This window comes from Hylobates moloch, unplaced genomic scaffold (genome assembly GCF_009828535.3).
Source record: "Hylobates moloch isolate HMO894 unplaced genomic scaffold, HMol_V3 SCAFFOLD_7, whole genome shotgun sequence".
Lineage (NCBI taxonomy): Eukaryota > Metazoa > Chordata > Mammalia > Primates > Hylobatidae > Hylobates > Hylobates moloch.
The window spans coordinates 115,131,758-115,144,530 of record NW_026652282.1 but is presented as its reverse complement, the minus strand read 5'-3'; the positions used below and the strand labels follow the sequence as shown (position 1 = coordinate 115,144,530).

Below are 12,773 nucleotides of genomic sequence, written 5' to 3'. Positions count from 1 at the left end.
GGAAGATGAATCCAGGTTGGACATGTTGAGTTTGAGATGAGAGTGACATCCAAGTAGATATATCCAGCAATCAGCTCGAGAAATGTAATTACTGGGAGATAAAGCCTTGGGGGAAATTACATGAGTGCAGGAAAGAGAATTCTCTAATACTCAATCCTCATGGCATTGTTAGGAAAAGGGCAGGAGACGAACAGTCATCAAAATAGATAGAAGAGAAGTGATCAGAGGTATGGAAGAAGTATGACTCGTGAAATTCTAGGGAGGAGAGTTGGGTAGACTATAGCCTCTAGTACAACAGATAAGCCAAGAGGGAGTAAGCACAGGCTTCACAGAATTGGGAGCCTTTGAATTGGACCTGAAGTGAGAGGTAGAATTGAATCAGGTGAAGATGTAGGGGGAAGGCATCCTAGGCAAAGGAAGCAGTAAGAACAAAGATGCAGTCCAGGCATGGTGGCTCATGCCTGTAATCCCAGCACTTTGGGAGACCGAGACAGGAAGATCACTTGAGCTCAGGAGTTCAAGACCAGACTGTATTTTTACATTTTTGTGCCAAAAAAACGGAAAAAAAAAAATCAGCCGAGCGTGGTGGTGCATTGCATGCCTATAGTCCCAGCTAGTTGGGAGGCTGAGGTGGGAGGATTGCTTGAGCCCAGGAGGTGGAGGTTGCAGTGAGCCAAGATCATGCCACTGCACTTCAACCTGGGTGACACAGAGAGACCCCGTCTCAAGAAAAAAAAAAAAATGCAAAGAAACATTGTGGTCAAGGATCATATTTTGCATGGGCTAATGTCTCAGGATAATTGGGCATAATTTTTCAAAATTCAATAGTAATCTGCACTTGTTGGCTTGGACATATCATTACTCAGAAAAAAGTGTTCTTCAAACATTTCTGGTGCATGTTTGATCTTCTCAATTCGATTGTGTATTTCTTGAGTAGGGCAGAGTAGGGGCTGTTTCCTGTTTGTTTTGCTTTGCTTTTTTTTTTTTTTTTTTTTGCTTTTTTTTTTGAGACGGAGTCTCACTCGTCACCCAGGCTAGAGTGCAGTGGCACGATCTCGGCTCACTGCAGCCTCCACCTCCCAGATTCAAGTGATTCTCCTGCCTTAGCTTCCCGAGTAGTTGGAACTACAAGCGCATGCCACCATGCCCAGCTAATTTTTTGTATTTTTAGTAGAGACGGGGTTTCACTGTGTTAGCCAGGATGGTCTCAATCTCCTGACCTCGTGATCCACCTGCCGTGGCCTCCCAAAGTGCTGGGATTACAGGCGTGAGCCACCACACCCAGCCTATTTGTTTATTTTGCCTTGCTTTTCCATTACTTGGTGAAGGTACCCAACAGATGGTCAATCCAGGTGACTGACTGACTGACTGGTACTGAGAAAAGACGTGGGAGTCCATAAGCTAAAGGAACTATTCTAAAGATGGGAAGATGAAAACACCTTGTGAAAAAACTGCATTTCAAATTGACTAATTCATTTGCCTTTTGAAATGCCACTTCAAAAGAGCGTTTTTCTCCTTTATTGTGGTAATGTTCTTTAATGACATGATTTATAAAAATCCATAACAGTGTTAATCATATTTGTGATAATAAGATGAAATGCTTCATTGCCAACAAAAGAAATGAACATTTTCACCTTTCAATCTCTGGGAAAGCCAAAAATGTCTGAAACCGTTTGTTATGATAATTGCTTGTCAAATATTTAAAACTTAGGGCCATAGAGAGGTTTTTCACCCATAAAAGGAAACTCAAAGTAACGTTTAAATTTTTATTCTCGTAGCCTGAAAGTAGCCAACCAGGTTTTTTAGAAAACTGTGTAAAGTATACGTAAATGTTAAGGGCAAAAAGTCTTTTCTCACTACTTTGAACCTATAGCCCACTTTGGAGATGCACAGAAAGACATCCGTCCCTCCTTCACCAGTAATGAAGGCTTAGTCAAGCATTAAATTAAGCACACACACACACACACACATACACACGTTTCTAAGAAATAGATTATCAGATCCTGTCATTTGCAACAACGTGGAGGGAACTGGAGGTCATCATGTTAAGTGAAATAAGTCAGGCACAGAAAGGCAAACATTACATGTTCTCATTTATTTGTGGGAGCTAAAAATCGAAACAATTGAGCTCATGGAGCTAGAGAGTAAAAGGATGGTTACCAGAGGCTGGGAAGGGTAGTGGGGTGGGTGGTGGGAGGGAATTGGGGATGGGGATGATAAATAGGTACAAAAAAATAGTTAAAAGAATGAATAAGACCTAATATTTGATAGCACAACAGGGTGACTATAGCCAATAATAATTTAATTGTACATTTTTAAATAACAAAAAGAGTGTAACTGGATTGTTTGTAACACAAAGGATAAATGCTTGAGGGGATGGATATGCCATCTTCCATGACGTGATTATTACATGTTATGCCTGTATCAAAACATCTCACGTACCACATAAATATATACACGTACTACATACCCACAATTTTTTTAATTTTATGAAAAAGAAATACATTATCAAGGGACGAGTATTTATTTAAAAAAAAAAAAAAGCTGACTTTCACAAAAACTTTCCTTGAATTCTAATTAGTGTTAATCCCTACGATGGAGCTCTACAATATCCTGTTTAAATTGTAATTATATTTGAGAATAAAACAATAGGTTTAGAAATTGTAATTATACTTGTTTATTCCCCACAAAAGAGAGAAAGAGAGAGAGTGACTTGTAGTCTTGTGATTTTTCTACAACTTTTTCAAGAGAAAACAAATGAGGTCAGATATCCGCTTATAAACTCACGTTGGTTATACAATTACAAGCCTTCTGTATTCGTTATCTATTGCTGAATAACAGACTACCCCCAAAACAACAAACCTTCATTGTGTCACAGATTTTATGGGTCAGGAATCTGTGTACGACTTAGCTGAGTGCCTCTGGCTCAGTGTCTCTCGTAAGTTGCAGTCAAGCTGGTGGCTGCCACTGTGGTCATCTCAAGTCTTAACTGGAGTTTGGAGAATCCACTCCCATGCTCACTCAAGTGGCTGATGGCAGGAGACCTCAGTTCCTCTCTTGTAGCTTTCTCCATAGGCTGTCCAAGTGTCCTCATAACATGGCAGCTGATGACAAGAGAGAAGGGGAAGGGGATGACAAAAGGCCCAAGTTAGAAGCCACAGAAGTGACATCCCATGGCTTCTGCCATATTCTACTTGTTAGAAGAGTCTCTAGGTCCAGTGCACATGCTAGGAGGGATTACAGAAGAGTGTGAACACCAGGAGGCAGGGGTCACTGGGGACCAGCGTAGAGGCTGCCTACCACCCCTTCAATCTTATCACACTGGCAAACTCCACAAATGCAACGTTCTTCAGTTTATTTGTGTAAATACAATTAATGTCAAAACACAGACTGGGTGGAAAAGGACATGCTATGCCACTGCTGTTTCCTTGTGTCCATCAGTTATATTTTCCCTCTTCAAGGAAAACAAGTTACAGGACTTGACTGATAGGTGAAAATCATTCCATAGGAAGCTTTTACTTATTTTTATAATAGGAGATTGATGAAGACAGTTAAAGCCAAAGGAAAAGAGCATAAGATGTAAATAAAATAATAGCAATGAAGATACTGGGTAGAGGCGCTAACGTTGGTTCTAATTATGTTCCCCACATTAGCAGTAATATGAACTCTTCCAACAATCCTCTAATGTAATGTGATTCTGATCAGGCCAACGATACTCTAAAGTTTTTCAGAGTGGGGTGAGGAGGTGGGGGATCCAGGTAACGTGTGTCTGTGTGTGTGTGCATGCATGTATATATGTACGCATATATATTATGTATATTTATATTTATTATTATCCAGCATCCAAGGACAAGAGGCAGGGGACTTTGCTTATTGACTTGCGTATGAGTAAGTCATATAGTACACTAAACTTCCCACCACTTGCTACTTCCGTTTTTCTTTGTTCTTATCCAATTCACAACCAACTGGCGTGGCCAGTGGTGAGGTTCCTGTGGCTTACCTGAAGGGCAATGCATGAAATCAAAGTAGCTCCCAGCATTATGAAACACCAGTAGCGGAGAGGGGCTCACTTGGCCTGGGTAGGTGGTGGGATTGCAGGAGGGTGCATAAACAGGTTTCTGAAAGGGAAGTGACAGGTTTGCCGTTTGCTATGTAGCTTTGTCAGCATTTATTGCTAGATGTTCTCTGACAGGTAAGGGGGAATTGGTCTGAGTCCGAGAAGTAAATGCTAATACCAGTTTTCAAATATAAGGGAACATGAAAGAATCCCTGCCACCTGGGAACATGAAAAAAATTTCCTGCCAGCGAATGTACCATTCGAAGGCACTTTTATTTTACAGTTACTAGGAAGAATATTTAAATTGCTCAGGTTATTTTCAATGTTGTTTTGGCTTTGTCATACACACCCTATTATATAAACACTATACGAATGTAAATTATTCACCTTTTAAAGTTACTTTAAAATTTTTGACTCTTTGCCAAATATATTTCTTTCTATCAAGAGCTCTTTAAAGCTCTGTCTGCAACTTAAATAAGCACACATCTTTAAAAGAAAAGCTCGTTTTCCAAGTAATGCCTACAGAATATTTATTCTATTTTTGAAGCTGTATTTACATAACAAAGCACTAAAGGAAGCCCAGTGCAGGGAGAGAATCGAGTCCTAAAGCAACAGTGAGACTGGTTTCTATGGAGTTAGAGAAATTCTAGCTCTCTCCACTGCCAAGGGTGGGTCAGGACAGGAACAAATTGACCCAAAAGTAAGCCTCAATGTCATTCCTACAGCAACTCCCTGTGATAATTTACAGTCTGCAATCAAAATAAAATAATCTCTTCAAAAATCTCGTTCTTTTATGGTTCATTCTACAAATTGATTCTCATTTTCATTTCATATTTCATCAATTTAACTTTCTTTCGCTTCACCCAGGTAAAGAAATCACACGCCTCTAATGATAGATGCACCTAACCTCTAAATATGTTTTGGTATTTGCGTTACAGCAAGTACAGGGAATATCTAAGTTGCCCAAGTTACTTTCAATGTTGTTTTAACTTCGTGAAAATGTTTAATGACAAGTTTTTAAAACTGCGCATGAAAAAGAACATTCTCCAGTTTGAAGCTTTGCCACTACCAAAAAACAAAAACAAAAACGAAAACCACAGTCTCAATCCAGAAGGTGTGTACTATATTTTCACTCCTCTGTTCCATCAAATCAGCACACAATAGTAAGTTTCTGTCTTTCAGTTAATTTTTAACCTGATATTTACTGGTATTTCATAGCATGCTTTGTATGAGTAATTTAACAAAAAATTGATTAACTTTACAGGTCAATTAAAATCAAGTCCTAGTTGGGATTTCTGGTGTGTGCAAGTGCAGGTGTGTGAGAGAGGGAGGAAGAGAGGGAAGGCGGAGAGAGGGAGGGAATACCTGGGGTGGGGGAAGAATCCAGTACATCTCCTGATACATAATAGGCATATGACAAATAGTATGTTTCCACTCTTCTCAAATAAGAAAGTTCACTCCAGTGTGGCATGGAGAATGGGATATTCTAACTATTCAGATAGTCCTAGGTTTACCATAGTTTGTAGTTCATAGGGTTATACCATATAAGCCAGGTGAATCTGTTAAAAAACACTGCTTTCATTACATCACACCCCTGCCCCTTTAAAAGCATCACCCCCCCCCCCAAAAAAGGCTCTATACTATCCTGCAACTAAAGTCACAACTCCTCTGCCTACTTCCAGATCCCCCATAATTTTTTTGAGACAGAGTCTCAGTCTGTCACCCAGGCTGGAGTGCAGTGGCGCAATCTCGGCTCACTGCAACCTCTGCTGCCCGGGTTCAAACAGTTCTCCTGCCTCAGCCTCCTGAGTAGCTGGGATTACAGGCGCCCACCACCACACCCAGCTAATTTTTGTATTTTTAGTACAGACGGGGTTTCATCATCTTGGCCAGGATAGTCTTGAACCCCTCACCTCATGATCCACCCGCCTTGGCCTCCGAAAGTGCTGGGATTACAGGCGTGAGCCACCACGCCCAGCCTTTTTTTTTTTTTTTTTTTTTTTTTTTTGAGACAGAGTCTCACTCACCCAGGCTGGAGTGCAGTGGCACGATCTCCACTCACTGCAACCTCTGCCCCTTGGGTTTAAGCTACTCTCCATTCTCTGCCTCAGCCTCCCGAGTAGCTGGGATTACAGGCACATGCCACCACGCCCGGCTAGTTTTTGTATTTTTTAGTAGAGATGGGTTTTCACCATGTTGGCCAGGCTGGTCTTGAACTCTTGGCCTCAAGCAATTCACCTGCCTCGGCCTCCCAAAGTGCTGGGATTACAGGTGTGAGCCACCGAGCCTGCCTCCCCACCCCCCCATAACTTGACATCACCCTACTTGTCCAGCCCAGTCTCTAATTCCCCAGTAGAAAGGCTCTGTCCAACTAGGTCCATCTCCTTTCAGTTCTTATCTGCCTCCTGGCCTCTGAAAATGCTGTTTCGCCCATTCCATCCAAATTCCACCTTCCCTTCAAAGATCAGCTTGAAGCTTAAAGTATAAAATGATGGTGATAGATTTTCAGGAGAGAGTTCATAGTACTGAGCAGCTAATTTAAAAGCAAATTAATTCTATATTATTCCAGAGGATGTGTTCCAAGTGTCAGTCCCAGATGGATGTTTGTGAAGCCAACATGTTAGATATGAGCTCAACAAGCCTTGGTCAGCACCAAGAACACCAAATCTTAGCCATCATCTTTACCACCAACACAGCACCTTGTTCTCACTTCTTCAGGTTCCTTTTTTCCCTTCTCAGGTATACGTTCACTTAACAAATATGTATTGGATTTCTTTCTAACTTGGCTGGGCACAGTGGCTCATGCCTGTAATCCCAGCACTTTGGGAGGCCAAGGCAGGTGAATCACTTGAGGTCAGGAGTTTGAGACCAGCCTGGTCAACATGGTGAAACCCCGTTTCTACTAAAAATATAAAAATTAGCCGAGTGTGGTGGTGCATGCCTGTAATCACAGCTATTTGGGAGGCATGATAATTGCTTGAACCTGGGAGGCGGAGTTTGCAGTGAGCCGAGATGGCACCACTGTACTCCAGGCTGGGCGACAGAGTGAGATTCTATCTCAAAAAACAAACAAACAAAAACAACAAAAAACAAAACAAAAAATCAAGTACGTATTGGACATCAACGGATGCAAATTATTGTGCAAAGCGCTGAGAAGATACCTATAGGCAGACATGTCCCTACCCTCTAGGAGCTTACTGTCTGCTAGGAAGAGAATTTCAGAACAACTAAGTTCATTAAAGTGCCATGACAGGACAGGACAGAGGCAGTTAACTCCAACTCTGAGGCCATCTGAGAAGGCTTCAAGGAAGAGGTGGCATTTGAGCTGGGCCTAAGAAGGATGCGGAAATGGGAGGAACAGGGGTATCCAGCATAAACACAAAAAGAAGGTGTGGCTGGAGGGTAGGAGATGCAAGCAGAAGTGCAGATTGGAGCCAGATTGTAGAATGCCTTGAATGCCACATTAAGGAGTTAAGCTTTTTAGTTATCTGCCTTTTGTGCTGAGAATTAATATGACCAAAATTGTGTTTTCCCAGCAGAACTCCGTGGACCACTGGGAGAGAAGCAGAACTCAACTGAGAGATCAGTGCGGGGCCTGAGAAGGTCACCTTGATGACATCATGGTGGCAAGTGGAGACTGTGAACTTGAGGACAGATAGTAGGGACAGAGGAGAAGGACTTGGTTTTTTTTTTTCTCTCTTCTTTCATCTTCTTTCTTTCTCTCCTCTGCCCTGGCCCTTGCTCTCCACCCTACTCTCATTTTCACTCTTCCCTGCCTATGGCGTAGGCATTCCTGGGGACTGTGGACTAAAGAAGCTGTTGAGCCCTGGGTTTAGGACAAATGCTAAAATTAAAAACAGGATCTGGATTTCTATTTCCTCTTCTACACGGAGGGCTGGGGCTTACTCTGGTCATGAACTACAAAATCCCACCTGATCGTAAGCCCAAGAGTAATTTTAAGAAACAGGAAGCAAAAGAAATGACATTATCCATCAGTCCTAGACACTCTATAGCTGTTTTTTGTTTGTTTGTTTGTTTGTTTGACAGAGTCTTGTCCAAGCTGGAGTGCAGTGGTGCGATCTCGGTTCACTACAACCTCCACCTCCCGGGTTCAAGCGATTCTCCTGCCTCAGCCTCCCGAGTAGCTGGGATTACAGGCATCCACCACCATGCCCGGCGAATTGACACTCTGTCTCTTAAGTTTTATTTTTAAAAATGCAAACGGACGTTCAGGAGAAAGAATGGCAACCACGAGTGAGTTCAGTTCTGGATGATGCCGTGTTACCATCTCTCATGTAAACATTTCAGATATGCACATTCACTTTCTCTCTGCTATTTCAACAACGTATTTCATGCTTTGGAAAACACTCCAGCTGCATCTTGGTTTTAAACACGGATAGCATCCCTTAGCACTCTTCAATTTGTTGTTCCCTCCTATTCTTTCTACCCAGCAAGATATTATTTGCCCCCAGGAGTGTTTTCTTTTCACATAACAAGATCCCAAAAGCGATGTCATTCAGACATCACAAAGCAGAGCTCTGTGCTTTTTACAGGATATCCTTGGTGCTGGTAATTTTGGGTTGGTGTTTTTGTTTGTTCCAATTTTTTTGATATGAAGTGCCTTCCAAAGGCACTTCAGTTTCCCTCAACAAGATTGCATTTGACAGGTTGACACTGATATATTGGGGTTTCTTTTTCTTTTCTCTTTTTCATAATTAGCTGAAGTTCAAGGAAAGTGCTAGAAGTGTGAGGTGAAACTGATTACCATAATTTTATGGTGAAAGCAAGTGACTAAATCTAGCCTAGTACTATACTTGAACCCCCATTATGGCCACCACACCTACAAGAGATGGGTTTTTGGTCCTCATGCTCCTGTCATTACATTTTGCTCTGTCAGTTCGCGCTCTGTGCAAAAGACAGCAAGTCCTGCCCACTTGCACCATAGGGCCAGCATGGTGTAAAGAGACACTGAGACTGTCCTACACCCCTTCATTCTCGCCCTCCTTAGCAAAAAGTTCCAATCATTGCCGTCATCTGAGACAGTCTTTGATTTAATGGGCAAAAATCCAGGAATAATTAAGACAATAATAGTACACACCCAGGAAAAAAAAAAAAAAAAAAGCCTGGTTTAAAGAAGAAATCCAGGCAGCACTGAAGGCAGTGATTCTGTGTCTTTGAGGAGGGAAAAGAGATCTAGAAATCAAAAGCAACAGCTACCAATGACTTATTAAGCTTCTCTTTGGCAGAAAGGAAAAATTTACTAATTCATTCTACTTTTTCCTGATGGGATCATGGGGGTAGGAGAAGTTAAGATTAGAATTTTTCTCTCAAAGTTCTGAGTTTTGCAAATAACTTTTTATAACTAATTTCATAAAATAAAATAAAAATTACCAAAGGACACTGTCTTTTTTGTTTAATCTGAGAGTAGGACAAGCATTCTTACATTATATATTATAGTATACAGTTACTACTCACTGCTAGCCACCGCTTGAACCATGAAAAAAAGCCTTTACAAATAACACAATAGAAGCTTCATAACACAATTCCAGTTGTTTTCTTTCTGTTAAATTTGTAACTGTATCCTGATTTTATCTCTCTAAAGACTTCTGGATATTTACAACATAAGGAAAGTCTTGTTTCCCTAACTCAAGGCCTTCATTAAAAACACAATCTTAAACAGCATTTCTAGTTAAAATAAAAATGGAAAGTTCTAGAAATCTTCTTTGTAATTTACAAAAAATAAGTTTTAATGCAACTTGATTCTCCAGTATCTATTTCCCAAGATTCATTCACAGTTGCTTTCCAGAAAACATTTTCCAAAATTTATGCCAAATACCATATTATGCATAACTTCCTTGCTGAATATCTCTAGTCTAGAGCTAATTTATTTTTCTCAGCTGTGCCTTCAGAGCCTTCAAAGCTATTGCTCCCTCGGCTGACTATGATTATTCCTTATCAATATAATTTCCGAACGTTCCACGGAACAAAAAGAGAAAGGAAAATGTGCTATTTTCCTGAAAACAGCTGCCTTGAAACAATATTTCAGAAGGGACCAAAAAAACAATAGATGGTGTGCAATTTTCATTTCAGGTTCCTAGCTGCCCCGTGAGAAGTTGCCTGAATACCAGTTGGAGGCCCCCCTAACACCCCAGTTGGTGGGCTGTCCCTGTTTCCAATGCTAGGGTAAATTTCTCACCACTTTTTAGGGCAATTTATATCCTGTGAGTTTTGTCAAGTTGGGAAGGGCCTACCAAATGAGAAGCCATTTGCAGAATCAGGGTTTGCTTCAAAGGTCCTAAGAAAATCCTTGAGACATCATAGTTGAAAAACATTTGAAGGTTGTTCACTTGAGTAAATGCTTAAGCTTGTCCTCCCTTACTTTCTCCGGCCTGTAGCAATATTACTCACCCTCAAAGAATTCATCAATATTCAACTGGCTCTCCAATTTGCTGAGGTAGCAAAAGCAGTTTAATAAAGAAAGCTGTTGCAATTTGTCTTTAGAGAACATGCCATAAACTCAACTTTTATCTTATGTCGCTGGAATCTTCTGCCCTTTTACTAATTCAGGTGGGGAAATGAATGCTTACGTGTAGCAACCCAAGCAAATTTACCCACGAAGGCAAGCCTTAAAAACCCAGCGAAGCCTTTCATCCCAAGGGCACCAGAGCTTTATAAATGATCTATCTGAGGATTTAGAAGCGTGTTCAGTCACGTCTCACAGCCCGGCAAACTTTCAGCCCTGTCCACGAGGGGTTTTGAAAATCTTAACAGGGAAACTTGTAGCTTAGTAATAAGACTTTTTAGCGCCCACCGAAACTGGACGAGTATCAGCCGTTTTAAAAACCTTTCCTGAAAAGAAAATCTTGCTCTTTAAAACCTTTTTGGTTAACTTTTCAAAACAGCTTTGCAGACCCTGGAAGACACTACTGTTTTCCCTCCTCGCGCCCCGGAAAGGAGCCGCAGACGCCAGCGAAAGGCTGCGCAACGCTTGCAAAGCCTTGGGTCTGCGAGATCGCCCTTGCAAAAACATTTCAGATTTTCCATCAGCTCTACAGAAATATCACAGTAAAATGCATGCGAGAGTTAAGTAGCTCAAACTCGGGCGCCGAGCACGGCAGATTCCGCGGTTTTATTTTTGTAAACTGATTTCGTGTGTGTGCGCGCGCGTGTTGCTGCTTTCTTTCGGCATCTAATTTTTTTTTCGCCCAGCGCCCGCACGCGGTTCTGGGCTACCTCGCGCGCTGTCTGCAGGCCGCGACAACTACGGCCTCCCTCGGGGAATGCGGGGGGCTGGCCGCGGGCCGCGGTGGCGACGGCTGCAGGCGCGCGGCTCAGTTCCCGCGGCCCGCGGGTTTCTTTGCTCATCCGTGGCGCATCCGAGCCCACCGAGTGTGAGTCGGACCAGGGGTTGCTGAGAGCCGCCAGGAAGTCCCCACCCCGCACCGTCCCCGGGGCCAACGCGCTCGGCTGCTCCTCCACATAGCTTTGCGCCCGGCAGCCCATCTGCCCCGAGGCTCCGATGGCCCCTCCTGGCCTGCCCAGGGCTATGGCAGCTGCAGGCGGGCTCTACCCATTGCTCTTCCCGTCCAGACCCCGCTGGCCTTGAGCCCTGCTTGCTCGCAGATTTGTCCCACCCGGGACAGGGAAAGGAAGAGAAGCCGCATTCATTTTCTTAGCATTCAGGCACTATTTTATAAGGGAACTCTTCCAAAATTTTCATTATGGCATTTTGCAAATATTTAGTAAAGTTGAAAGAACGGTACAATGAACGTCTGTTTACTCCCCACCCCCAACAGGATGCAACAACTGTTAACATATTGCAATACTTGCTTCCTTTCTGTTCTTTCTCATAATGTGTGCGTATGTTAGCTGCATCATTTGAACACTGCAGACATCGTGACATTTCACTTCTGTACACTTCAGCATGCATCTTCAAGGATAAGGACCTCTTTACCTTCAATATCATTCTCACAAACACAAAATAGCATGGTCCCTAATAGCGTCTAACATCCAGGATAAGGGCTCCTTTCCCTCCCGTTTCCCCACTTGTCTTAAATATCAGTTTCCCTTCTTGTACTGGGCACATGTGTAAACAATTGCTCCTCCCTCTGTGTTATGCCCACCAAAGGACTATGGGGCTCACCCTGTCCCGGGGCCTCTCTACCTGAGAGCTTGGTGGGGTGGCGAGAGCTGGGGCGTCTCGACAGACCTGCCCTCAAACGCATGGGGAGAGCGCTGCACCCAAGCGGTCTGAGACCCCGTTTCCTTTCCCAAACCATCTCAGGTACCCCCTGGAAGCACCGAGCAAAAAGCCTCGCTCAGCCACCTTGCGCCGTCCCGGCAGCTCAAAGGACAGCACCAGAGGACCCGTGAGCGTGGGGTGGTGTCCGTCCCAGGAGACTCTGGGTGCGCGCTGCGCTACCTTGTGCCCTTGGCTTTGCCGTTTGCCATCCTCCGTTTTATCTCCCCGAGCCCTCGCTATTCGTCTCGGTGTTGGTTACTCTGGGCGCCCAGTGCCCTTCTCGGCCCTCCCTCGCAGCGGGCCAAGGCTGCGGCGTCGAGCGCCTGCACAACCCCCTTCGCTACAGCTCCTCTCCTCCCCTCCCCCCTTCCGCCCCCGGGCCCCGGAGCCGAGCGGGGCCACCGGGGGGCGGAGAGCGCCAGCAGCGCGTGGCCACGCCCCCCGAGCCGGCTTTTTCTAGGGCGGCTCCGAGAG

General features: G+C 43.5%; 1 long non-coding RNA gene across 1 annotated transcript; it reads right to left on the bottom strand.

Annotated features, from left to right (window-relative positions):
- Positions 1 to 2,073: 2,073 nt before the first annotated feature.
- On the bottom strand, positions 2,074 to 12,400 carry LOC116811407 (uncharacterized). The gene is made up of 3 exons (XR_009214310.1): positions 12,201 to 12,400; positions 4,001 to 4,118; positions 2,074 to 3,104 (listed from the first exon to the last, which is right to left on the bottom strand). It is a non-coding gene; the product is annotated as an uncharacterized LOC116811407 (long non-coding RNA).
- Between the last annotated feature and the right edge of the window lie 373 nt (positions 12,401 to 12,773).